This window comes from Lipotes vexillifer, unplaced genomic scaffold, assembly GCF_000442215.2.
Source record: "Lipotes vexillifer unplaced genomic scaffold, Lipotes_vexillifer_v1.1 scaffold1512, whole genome shotgun sequence".
NCBI lineage: Eukaryota > Metazoa > Chordata > Mammalia > Artiodactyla > Lipotidae > Lipotes > Lipotes vexillifer.
Window position 1 is genome coordinate 12510 of NW_006774194.1, and position 11798 is coordinate 24307.

Sequence of the window (11798 nt, forward strand, 5' to 3'; positions counted from 1 at the left end):
GACATAAAAAAAATCAAACAATCCTATTAACAAATGGGCAAGATTTGAATAGATATTTCTCCACAAGAGACATACAATGGCCAAGAGACATATGAAAAGATGTTCAACATCTCTAATCATCATGGAAATGCAAATCGAACCACAAGAGATATTATCTCATACCTGTCAAAATGGCCATCATCAAAAAGACAGCAAACAACAAGTGTTGGGGAGGATGTGGAGAAAAGGGAACCATCGTGCACTGCTGATGGAAATGTACATTGGTGCAGCCACTATGGAAAAGAGTATGGAGGTTTGTAAAAAAAAATTAGAACTACCATAAGATCCAGCAATTTCACTTCTGGGTATTTTTCTGAAGAAAACAAAAACACTAATCCAAAAAGATATACACCACCCTATGTTCACTGCAACATTATTTACAGTAGGCAAGATATGGAAGCAACCTAAGTGTCCATCAACAGATGAATGGATAAAGAAGAAGCATACACACACACACACACACACACACACACACACACACACACACACAATGGAATATTACTCAGCCATAAAAAATGAAATCTTGCCATTTATGACAACATGGATGAAAGAGGGTATTTTGCTAAGTGAAATAAGTCAGATAAAGAAAAACAAATACTGTATAATGTCACTTATATGTGGAATCTGAAAATCAAAACAAACGTACAAGGAAAAGAGAAACAGGCTTATAGATACATGGAGCAAACTGGTGGGTTCCATAGGGTAGACAGGTGAGGTGTTTGACAAACAGCTGAAGGAGATTAAGAGGTACAAACTTCTAGTTATAAAGTAAGTCAGGGGGATGTAATATACAATATAAGGAATATAGTCAATAATACTGTAATCATTTTGTATGGTGACATGGTTACTAGACTTACGTTGTGATTATTTCATAATGTATTTGATTGTCAAATCAATATGTTGTATGCCTGAAACTATCTAAATATTGTATGTCAATTATACTTCAATTAAGAAAAAGAGCAAAATGTTGTACACTCATACAATGAAATAATCATTTAACCATAAATAGCAATGAAATATTTATACATACTGCAATATGGATGAATCTAAAAGTACTTATGATAACTGAATGAAGCTAGACAAAAATGTCACATATTATATGATTCTGCTTATATGAAATATCCAGAATAGGTAACTTTATAGAGACATAGAAGATTAGTGGTGCCAGGTTCTTGGAGGTTGGGGGAGAATGGGTAGTGATTACCTAATGAATAAATGGTTTGGGGGGTTTGATGAGAATATGTTGGAACCAAACAGAGGTGACAGTTGCACAACATTGTGAACATATTAAATACCATTGAAATGTACACTTTAAAATGGCTAATTTTAAGTTATGTGAATTTCACCTCAATAAAAATAAATTACTATCATAGAAGTTATATTTAGCAGGCAAGGGCATTAAAATATTTATTATAACAGCATTCAGTATGCTTAAATAGTTAAGGAGAGTTATACAAGATACAAAAAAGTACCAAATCATACTTATAAAGATGTAAAGTAAAATGTGTTAGATATTTTGGATGTGATCAACAACCAATCAGATTTGGCAACTGAAAATATTACTAAACTGGCAACTATAACACAATGAGAAAGGAGAGTCAAAATACATGAACAGAGAAATTAGTGAACTGTGGGACAATGCTATGCAGTCTATTACACATGTAATTAGAGTCCCTGAAGGAGAAGAAGGGATGCAGAAGAAATAACTGTATAAATAATGGATGAAAATTCTCTAAATTCAGGAAACTGTATGAATCTTAAGTACAAGAAAAAAATACACAATGGTATTTCATAATTAAATTGTTCAAACCCAGTGATAAAGAGGAAATCATAAAAGCAGCAAGGAAAGAAAGGCTTGTTATGAATAGAGGAACAAAAATAAGGATGACATCAGATTTCCTGTTAGAAACAATGCAAGTGAGAAGACAGTGGGGCATTATCTTTAAATTACTGAATGAAAAGATTCTATTAACCTAAAATTCTACCTGCATGAGCAATCCTTCATAAATAGAGGTGAATAAAAATTTTCCCAGGCGTACAAAAGCTAGAGAATTTATCATTAGCATACTTACACGACAAGAGATTTTAAAGGCAGACCTTCTGGCAGAGGAAAAATGATGCCAGATAAAAATAGGGATATAAATAAGGGAATGAAGAGCACCAGAAATGGTAATTACCTGGGTAAATATACATACAATTTTTCTTTTATTTATATCTCTAAAAGATACTTTACTTTTTAAACAAAATTGATAACAGTATATTATGAGGTTGACAATATACCTGTCGTTAACACATAGGGTAATAATAACACAAAGGTTAATAGGAGAGAAGTGGATGCATACTATTACAAGTTTTTTTACACTACACATAAAGTACATATTATCACATTAATGTAGGCTCTTATAATAAAGACAATAAATGGCAAAGCTCACCTAAATCCACGTGATATGAGCATCAACCTGTTTTCTTTCCACTGTATTAGAATTAACTTTAATTTCAGAGCCATCACATCTCCCTTAGTGCCAAATTTTTCTCTCTGATTAACAGTGATCTACAATTCCTAGGTTGTCACATGTCTAACTAGGCCATCAATAGAAACTACAGTTTGGTTTCTTCTTCCCTGCCTTAATGGAGGGACTCTAAAGAACAATTTCCCATTGTCTATGACTAATCAAACAATGAAAAAAAAATCTGTCCCCATAAAAGACCAGATTCAGTCCAAAATATATAGGGAGGAAAGGCAATAACCCAATTCATCCACTAAAACAGTAGGATTACATGTGATCCAACTCAGGAAGCTTTTTGCCTTTATTCAAAGGGATCACTCTTTAGTAACTGAATGGTTTGGTTAATAGCAGGGGAAGTTGTGACAGCTATTACTGCTCTTCATGAGGCTATTCGTATACCTCTTCTTCTAATCTATCATTTTTTTATAGCACACGCTGAATGTTACTGACACAGGCATGGCAGAAGAAGAAATGCAAAAAAGCATTATTTTCAGTATACATTTCACTTCCGTTTTACACCACTATGCGAAACATTTCCTTTACAGGCCCGAAGACACAACAATGCTTTGAAATCCTGCCCGAAATAGAACCTGTGTGTCAAATTAGAATATCACTTTTTGACTGTGCCCACTTATTTATTTCTGTGCTTTTTTGGTTGGTTTGTTTGGCCTACCTCCTCTGTTAGATTTCAGTTTACTTTCAAAATTAATGAGACATAGGCACTAGAAATATGCTTAAGTATCTATACTTAACTGTCATTCTGGAAAGAGTAATACCATTAATTGATTCTGTTTTCCAATGCAACCTTGACAGCTTTAAGGATGACACAAATGATTGATTTCCAGGAATCCTCCATTTATTGTCTATGTGTCTGACCATAAATGCTTTTGTTTTCTGGTAATAATAGAGAGGTATATCTACAGTAAATATCTATTTAGAGGTTTAGTCAGTTTTCAGCCAAGGAAATATTTATACACTAGTTATGCTATAGTCATCATGAACACTTGTGAAATGAAGAACATTACTAAGTGGTTTTAACTGCTTTTAAATGACAATTATAGGCAGGATAAAAGTTAGAAACTTTCATCTCTGCCAAGAAATTAAATATATAGTTGAAGGCTTAGATGGTGTAGTAACTCGCATCTGAGACAGAGGCTGAATGAAAATAAGAATGCTATGAGATTAACTGAGGTCTTTGGAACTGTATTAAGACAATGATATCTCAATTATAGTAAGATACTGATAGCACAAGTTATGACAACTATATTGAAATATGTTGAAATATTTATCTTAGTGCTAGTGAAAAATATTGGATCATTGAAATTTCTTCAAGTTCTATATTTTCATTTGCCATGTGCATTCTTCATTATACTTTATCTGTTGAATATTATTGATAATTCATTACATCCTATTTTTGTGTCATCATATATCAATTCAGGTGCTAACAAGTCTTGCCTCTTTTGCCTGTTTCATAGCTCAGAGCTTTAAATGTGAACCAGTATGAAATCTAACTTGGAGCTTTCAGCTTTCAGCTTTCTTCTTATTCTATTTAATAAAATATTGGTTTAAACTAGGCTATCCATTTAGAATTCAGTAAGAAACAAACTTAAAAAGAATGAATATAATCTATAGTTGATTTGTACACTGGATTCTCCTCCCAAAACATTAAATTCTAAGGCATATATTATATATTTTATTATATATTATATGTATACATAAAATATTCTAAAATACAACCCTCTTATACTTTTAAAGTAAAACTATTTCAAGTTACAAATTTCAATGTATCACTGTCAGCCATTCTTTACTATATCCACACAGAGTTATTTATTCTACACATTTTGAGCATGATGTACAGTAAGAAATAGTTTACACACACACACACACTTCTGTAACTGAAAAAAAATGTTTTATGAAGTGAATGTTTTATGAAGTGAATGTTTTATGAATGTTTTATGAAGTTACTATGGCCAAAGAACTTTGATATTGCCTTCTATTCTATTCTACTCTTAATGTTTCATTCCATTATCATATTTTAAAATATGCTTACTACAACCCACTGGATTTCACAGAGAATACATTAGTGGGTCCTGCAGTTGAAAAGCTCATTTAATAGATACTTTTGAAAACAGGCCTGATTAATAAAAAGAACTAGGGAGTGAAATTTATTTGGACAAATATTTTCTGTACTTTCAAGAGAGGAAATTCTACATACTCTCAGTAATTAAATCACTGATAAAATTCCACTCTATGGACAAATGCTGTTGACTTCCATATGCATGCTATAGTGAAATATGGTCAGAAATATATTTTCATTGAAATGGACTCAATTTCTCAGTGATTTTAAAGTAATACAAGTAGATACTGAAGTTAAACTATCACAACAGTGTTTGTGTTACCTAATGTCACTAATAAGAAAATTTCACTACAACAATTTAGTCTGATGAGGGTTTCAAATTTTTCTATCTATGAGATCATGGATTCTGTGTCTAGGAATAATATACTGTGACTTAGTACCTGGGTCAAGAGTTACAGGAAAACTTGTATACTTCAGTATTTCATAAAAGGCCATAAATAGAATGTAATTGTTAAAGAGTACTTATATTTCCACTGTAACTGTAGCTCTTGTGGATTGCTATATTATCTATCTATTAACCCCTTTCTAATTTACAGTACAGAATTTCAATCTTTACAAAACATATTTGAAGTACGTCACATTGTTAGAAATTTCAAACTAATTTTAGTTGAAAATCTTTCTGCACAACTTCTGTATCACTCAGCCTCTTGCTTCATTTTATTTCTTTCTTTGCTTAAGGGGAATGACAAAACTAGTTACGGAGGGTTAGGAAAGAGAAGTGGAGTCAACTTTATAGTGGCCCACTATAAATTCTTAATAACAAATTTCATTAAACTTTGGTATGGGAAAATATGGATACAAATACTATTTTAGGACTACTGGATAATTTATTAATTTCATACATTTATCCTAATTGATTCAACTGAATGCAGACTATCACTAATGTATTCTTTATCACTGTGGTCCTTACCATTGGTCATGATCACCAACCATTTACTTACCAGGTCTGGAGTGTCAAAAAGCAATTCTAACATCTTTGATTTGTGATGTTTTGAAACACACACACAAAATTGATCTCTTGCCATGTCACACGGCCAATTCATGTCTAGTTTGTGATTTACCATTCATCATTTTTTTTTCAGAATTACTGCTTTTGCAAGTCTTATTAATGGTTCTCAAATCTAGTATTTTTACTTCTTTTCATGAAACATGTCTGTCCTAATATGAAATTACCATTTTATGTGCAAAAAAGACTGTATTCACCCATAGAAAAGTTCCAAGGAGTCAGAAAGTTTAGAGTCATAAATTTCTCAGAAAGCATGATAAATATCTCCTTTGTTCAAAACACTGTACTTGGTGTTATGACAAGTCAGGGCTGAGTACGACATGGCTGTTACCTTCAACGTACTTGTAGCCTACAGCAGCTATGGGTTCAAGTGCAAACTCTGTAATATCCTAGCTATGTGTACACAATTATGTTTTTTAAACTATTGGTTGTGCTAAACTATATGTGGGGAAATCAATTTACTGTGTCACAATCAAAAGATAAATGGGGAGGGGATTCAAGATGGCGGAGGAGTAAGACGTGGAGATCACCTTCCTCCCCACAAATACATCAGAAATACATCTACATATGGAACAGCTCCTACAGAACACCTACTGCACGCTGGCAGAAGACCTCAGACCTCACAAAAGGCAAGAAACTCCCCATGTTCCCGGGTAGGGCAAAAGAAAAAACAGAGACAAAAGGATAGGGACGGCATCTGCACCAGTGGGAGGGAGCTGTGAAGGAGGAAAGCTTTCCACACACTAGGAAGCCCCTTCGCGGGCGGAGACTGCGGGCGGCGGAGGGGGGTTAAGCTTCCTAGCCACGGAGGAGAGCGCAGCCACAGGGGTGCGGGGGGCAAAGCTCAGAGATTCCCGCACAGAGGATCGGTACCGGCCAGCACTAACCAGCCCGAGAGGCTTGTCTGCTCACCCGCCGGGGCGGCCGGGGGCTCGGAGCTGGGGCTTCGGAGGTCAGACCCCAGGGAGAGGGCTGGGGTTGGCTATGTGAACACAGCCTGAAGGGGTTAGTGCGCCACGGCTAGGCGGGAGGGAGTCCAGGAAAAAGTCTGGAGCTGCCGAAGAGGCAAGAGACTTTTTCTTCCCTCTTTGTTTCCTGGTGCGCGAGGAGAGGGGATTCAGAGCGCCGCTTAAAGGAGCTCCAGAGACGGGCGCGAGCCGCGGCAATAGGCACGGACCCCAGAGACGGGCATGAGACGCTAAGGCTGCTGCTGCCGCCACCAAGAAGCCTGTGTGTGAGCACAGGTCACTCTCCACACCTCCCCTCCCGGGAGCCTGTGCAGCCCGCCATGGCCAGGGTCCCGTGAGCCACGGACAACTTACCCGGGAGAACACACGGTGCGCCTCAAGCTGGTGCAACGTCACGCTGGCCTCTGCCGCGGCAGGCTCGCCCAGCACTCCGTGCCCCTCCCTCCCCCCGGCCTGAGTGAGCCAGAGCCCCCGAATCAGCAGCTCCTTTAACCCCATCCTGTCTGAGCGAAGAACAGATGCCCTCACGTGACCTACACGCAGAGGTGGGGCCAAATCCAAAGCTGAACCCCTGGAGCTGTGCGAACAAAGAAGAGAAACGGAAATCCCTCCCAGCAGCCTCAGGAGCAGCGGATTAAATCTTCACAATCAACTTGATATACCCTGCATCTGTGGAATACCTGAATAGACAAAGAAGCATTCCAAATTGAGGAGATGGATTTGGGAGCAACGATACATATATATTTTCCCCCTTTTCGTGAGTGTGTATGTGTATGCATCTGTGTGTGATTTTGTCTGTATACCTTTGCTTTTACCATTTGTCCTAGGGTTCTGTCTGTCCTTTTTTTATTATTATTATTTTTAGTATAGTTTTTAGTGCTTGTTATCATTGTTGGATTTTTTTTCTTTTGGTTTGCTTGCTCTCTCCTTCCTTTCTTTTTTTATTACTTTAAAAATTATTTTTAATAATATATTTTAATAACTATTTTTTTTCATTTCATTATATTTTATCTTTCTCTTTCTTTCTCCATTTTATTCTGAGCCGGATGGATAACAGGCTCTTGGTGCACCAGCCAGGGGTCAGGGCTGTGCCTCTGCTATGGGAGACATAAGTTCAGAACTTTGGTCCACCAGAGACCTCCCAGCTCCACGTAATATCAAATGGTGAAAGTCTCCCAGAGATCTCCATCTCAACGCCAAGATCCAGCTTCACACAACGACCAGCAAGCTACAGTACTGGACACCCTATGCCAAACAACTAGCAAAACAGGAACACAACCCCACCCATTAGCAGAGAGGCTGCCTAAAATCATAATAAGGTCACAGACACCCCAAAACACACCACCAGAAGCGGACCTGCCCACCAGAAAGACAAGATCCAGGTTCATCCACCAGAATACAGGAACTAGTCCCCTCCACCAGGAAGCCTACACAACCTACTGAACCAACCTTAGCCACTGGGGATAGACACCAAAAACAACGGGAACTACGAACCTGCAGCCTGCGAAAAGGAGACCCCAAACACAGTAAGATAAGCAAAATGAGAACACAGAGAAACACACACAGCAGAGGAAGGAGCAAGGTAAAAACCTACCAAACCAAACAAATAAAGAGGAAATAGGCAGACTACCTGAAAAATAACTCAGAATAATGATAGTAAAGATGATCCAAACTCTTGGAAATACAATGGAAAAAATACAAGAAACATTTAACAATGCCCTATAAGAAGTAAAGAGCAAACAAACAATGATGAATGACACAATAAATGAAATTAAAAATTCTCGAGCTTCAAGATGGGGGAAGAGTAAGACGTGGAGATCACCTTCCTCCCCACAGATACATCAGAAATACATTTACAGGTGGAACTGCTCCTACGGAACACCTACTGAACACTGGCAGAAGACCTCAGACCTCCCAAAAGGCAAGAAACTCCCCACGTACCTGGGTAGGGTAAAAGAAAAAAGAAAAAACAGAGACAAAAGAATAGGGATGGGACCTGCACCAGTGGGAGGGAGCTGTGAAGGAGGAAAGTTTCCACACACTAGGAATCCCCTTTGCGGGCAGAGACTGCGGGAGGCGGAGGGGGGAAGCTTCGCAGCTGCAGAGGAGAGCGCAGCCACAGGGGCGCGGAGGGCAAAGCGGGGAGATTCCCCCATAGAGGATTGATGCTGACCAGCACTCACCAGCCAGAGAGGTTTGTCTTCTCACCCACCGCGGCGGGCGGGGGTTGGGAGCTGAGGCTTGGGCTTCGGATGGAGCGCAGGGAGAGGACTGGGATTGGTTGCGTGAACACAGCCTGAAGGGGTTAGTGCACCACGGCTAGCCGGGAGGGAGTCCGGGAAAAGGTCTGGAGCTGCCGAAGAGGCAAGAGACTTTTTCTTCCCTCTTTCCTTCCTGGTGTGCGAGGAGAAGGTTTAAGAATGCCGCTTAAAGGAGCTCCAGAGATGGGCGCAAACCTCGGCTAACAGCACGGACGCCAGAGACGGGCATGAAATGCTGAGGTTGCTGCTTCCGCTACCAAGAAGCCTGTGTGCAAACACAGGTCACTCTCCATACCTCCCCTCCCAGGAGCCTGTGCAGCCCGATACCGCCAGGGTCCGTGATCCAGGGACAACTTCCCCAGGAGAATGCATGGCGCGTCTCGGGCTGGTGCAACATCATGCTGGCTTCTGCCGCCACAGGCTCGCCCTGCATCCGTACCCCTCCCTCCCCCCAGCGTGAATAAGCCAGAGCCCCCGAATCAGCTGCTCCTTTAACCCCGTCCTGTCTGAGCAAAGAACAGACGCCCTCCAGCGACCTACTGGCAGAGGTCGGGCCAAAATCAAACCTGAGCCCTGGGAACTGTGGGAACAAAGAAGAGAAAGGGAATTTTCTTCCAGCAGCCTCAGGAGCAGCGGATTAAATCTCCACAATCAACTTGATGTACCCTGCATCAGTGGAATACCTGAATAGACAGCGAATCATCCCAAATTGAGGAGGTGGACTTTGGGGGCAAGATATATTATTTCTTTGCCTTTTTCTCTTTTCTCTAGAAGCGATCAATAGCAGACTAACTGAGGCAGAAGAACGGATAAGTGGCATGGAAGATAAAATTGGGGGAATTACTACTTCAGACCAGAATAAAGAAAAAAGAATGAAAAGAACTGAGGACAGTCTCAGAGACCTCTGGGACAACATTAAACGCACCAACATTCAAATTATAGGGGTCCCAGAAGAAGAAGACAAAAAGAAAGGGACTGAGAAAATATTTGAAGAGATTATAGTGGAAAACTTCCCTAATATGGGAAAGGAAATAGTCAATCAAGTCCAAGAAGCACAGAGAGTCCCATACAGAATAAATCCAAGGAGAAACATAAAAAAGACACATATTAATCAAACTATCAAAAATTAAATACAAAGAAAACATATTAAAAGCAGCAAGGGAAAAACAACAAATAACACAGAAGGGAATCCCCATAAGGTTAACAGCTGATCTTTCAGCAGAAACTCTGCAAGCCAGAAGGGAGTCGCAGGACATATTTAAAGTGATGAAGGAGAAAAACGTACAACCAAGATTAGTCTACCCATCAAGGATCTCATTCAGATTTGATGGAGAAATTAAAATCTTTACAGACAAGCAAAATCCGAGAGTTCAGTACCACCAAACCAGCTTTACAACAAATGCTAAAGGAACTTCTCTAGGCATGAAACACAAGAGAAGGAAGAGACCTACAATAACAAACCCAAAACATTTAAGAAAAGGGGATGAGGAACATACATATGAATAATTACCTTAAATGTAAATAGATTATTGCTCCCACCAAAAGACACAGACTTGCTGAATGGATACAAAAACAAGACCCTTATATATGCTGTCTACAAGAGACCCACTTCAGACCTAGGGACACATACAGACTGAAAGGGAGGGGATGGAAAAAGATATTCCATGCAAATGGAAATCAAAAGAAAGCCGGAGGAGCAATTCTCATATCAGACAAAATAGACTTTAAAATAAAGACTATTACAAGAGACAAAGAAGGACACTACATAATGATCAAGAGATTGATCCAAGAAGAAGATATAACAATTGTAAATATTTATGCACCCAACATAGGAGCACCTCAATACATAAGGCAAATACTAACAGCCATAAAAGGGGAGATCAACAGTAACACAGTCATAGTAGGAGACTTAAACACCCCACTTTCACCAATGGACAGATCATCCAAAATGAAAATAAATTAAAAAACACAAGCTTTAAATGATACATTAAACACGATGGAATTAATTCATATTTATGGGACATTCCATCCATAAAAACAGAATACACATTTTTCTCAAGTGCTCATGGAACATTCTCCAGGATAGATCATATCTTGGGTCACAAATCAAGCCTTGGCAAATTTAAGAAAATTGAAATCGTATCAAGTATCTTTTCCGACCACAATGTCATGAGACTAGATATCAATTACAGGAACAGATCTGTAAAAAATACAAACACATGGAGGCTAAACAATACACTACTTAATAACCAACTGATCACTGAAGAAATCAAAGAGGAAATAAAAAAATACCTAGAAAGAAGTGACAGTGGAAACACGATGACCCAAAACCTATGGGATGCAGCAAAAGCAGTTCTAAGAGGGAGTTTATAGCAATACAATCCTACCTTAAGGAACAGGAAACATCTCAAATAAACAACCTAACCTTTCACCTAAAGCAATCAGAGAAAGAAGAACAAAAAACCCCCAAAGTTAGCAGAGGGAAAGAAAACATAAAGATCAGATCAGAAATAAATGAAAAAGAAATGAAGGAAACGATAGCAAAGATCAATAAAACTAAAAGCTGGTTCTTTGAGAAGATAAACAAAATTGATAAACCATTAGCCAGACTCATCAAGAAAAAAAGGGAGAAGACTCAAATCAATAGAATTAGAAATGAAAAAGGAGAAGTAACAACTGACACTGCAGAAATACAAAGGATCTTGAGAGATTACTACAAGCAACTCTATGCCAGTAAATTGGACAACCTGGAAGAAATGGACAAATTCTTAGAAATGCACAACCTGCTGAGACTGAACCAGGAAGAAATAGAAAATATGAACAGACCAATCACAAGCACTGAAATTGAAACTGTGATTAAAAATCTTCCAACAAACAAAA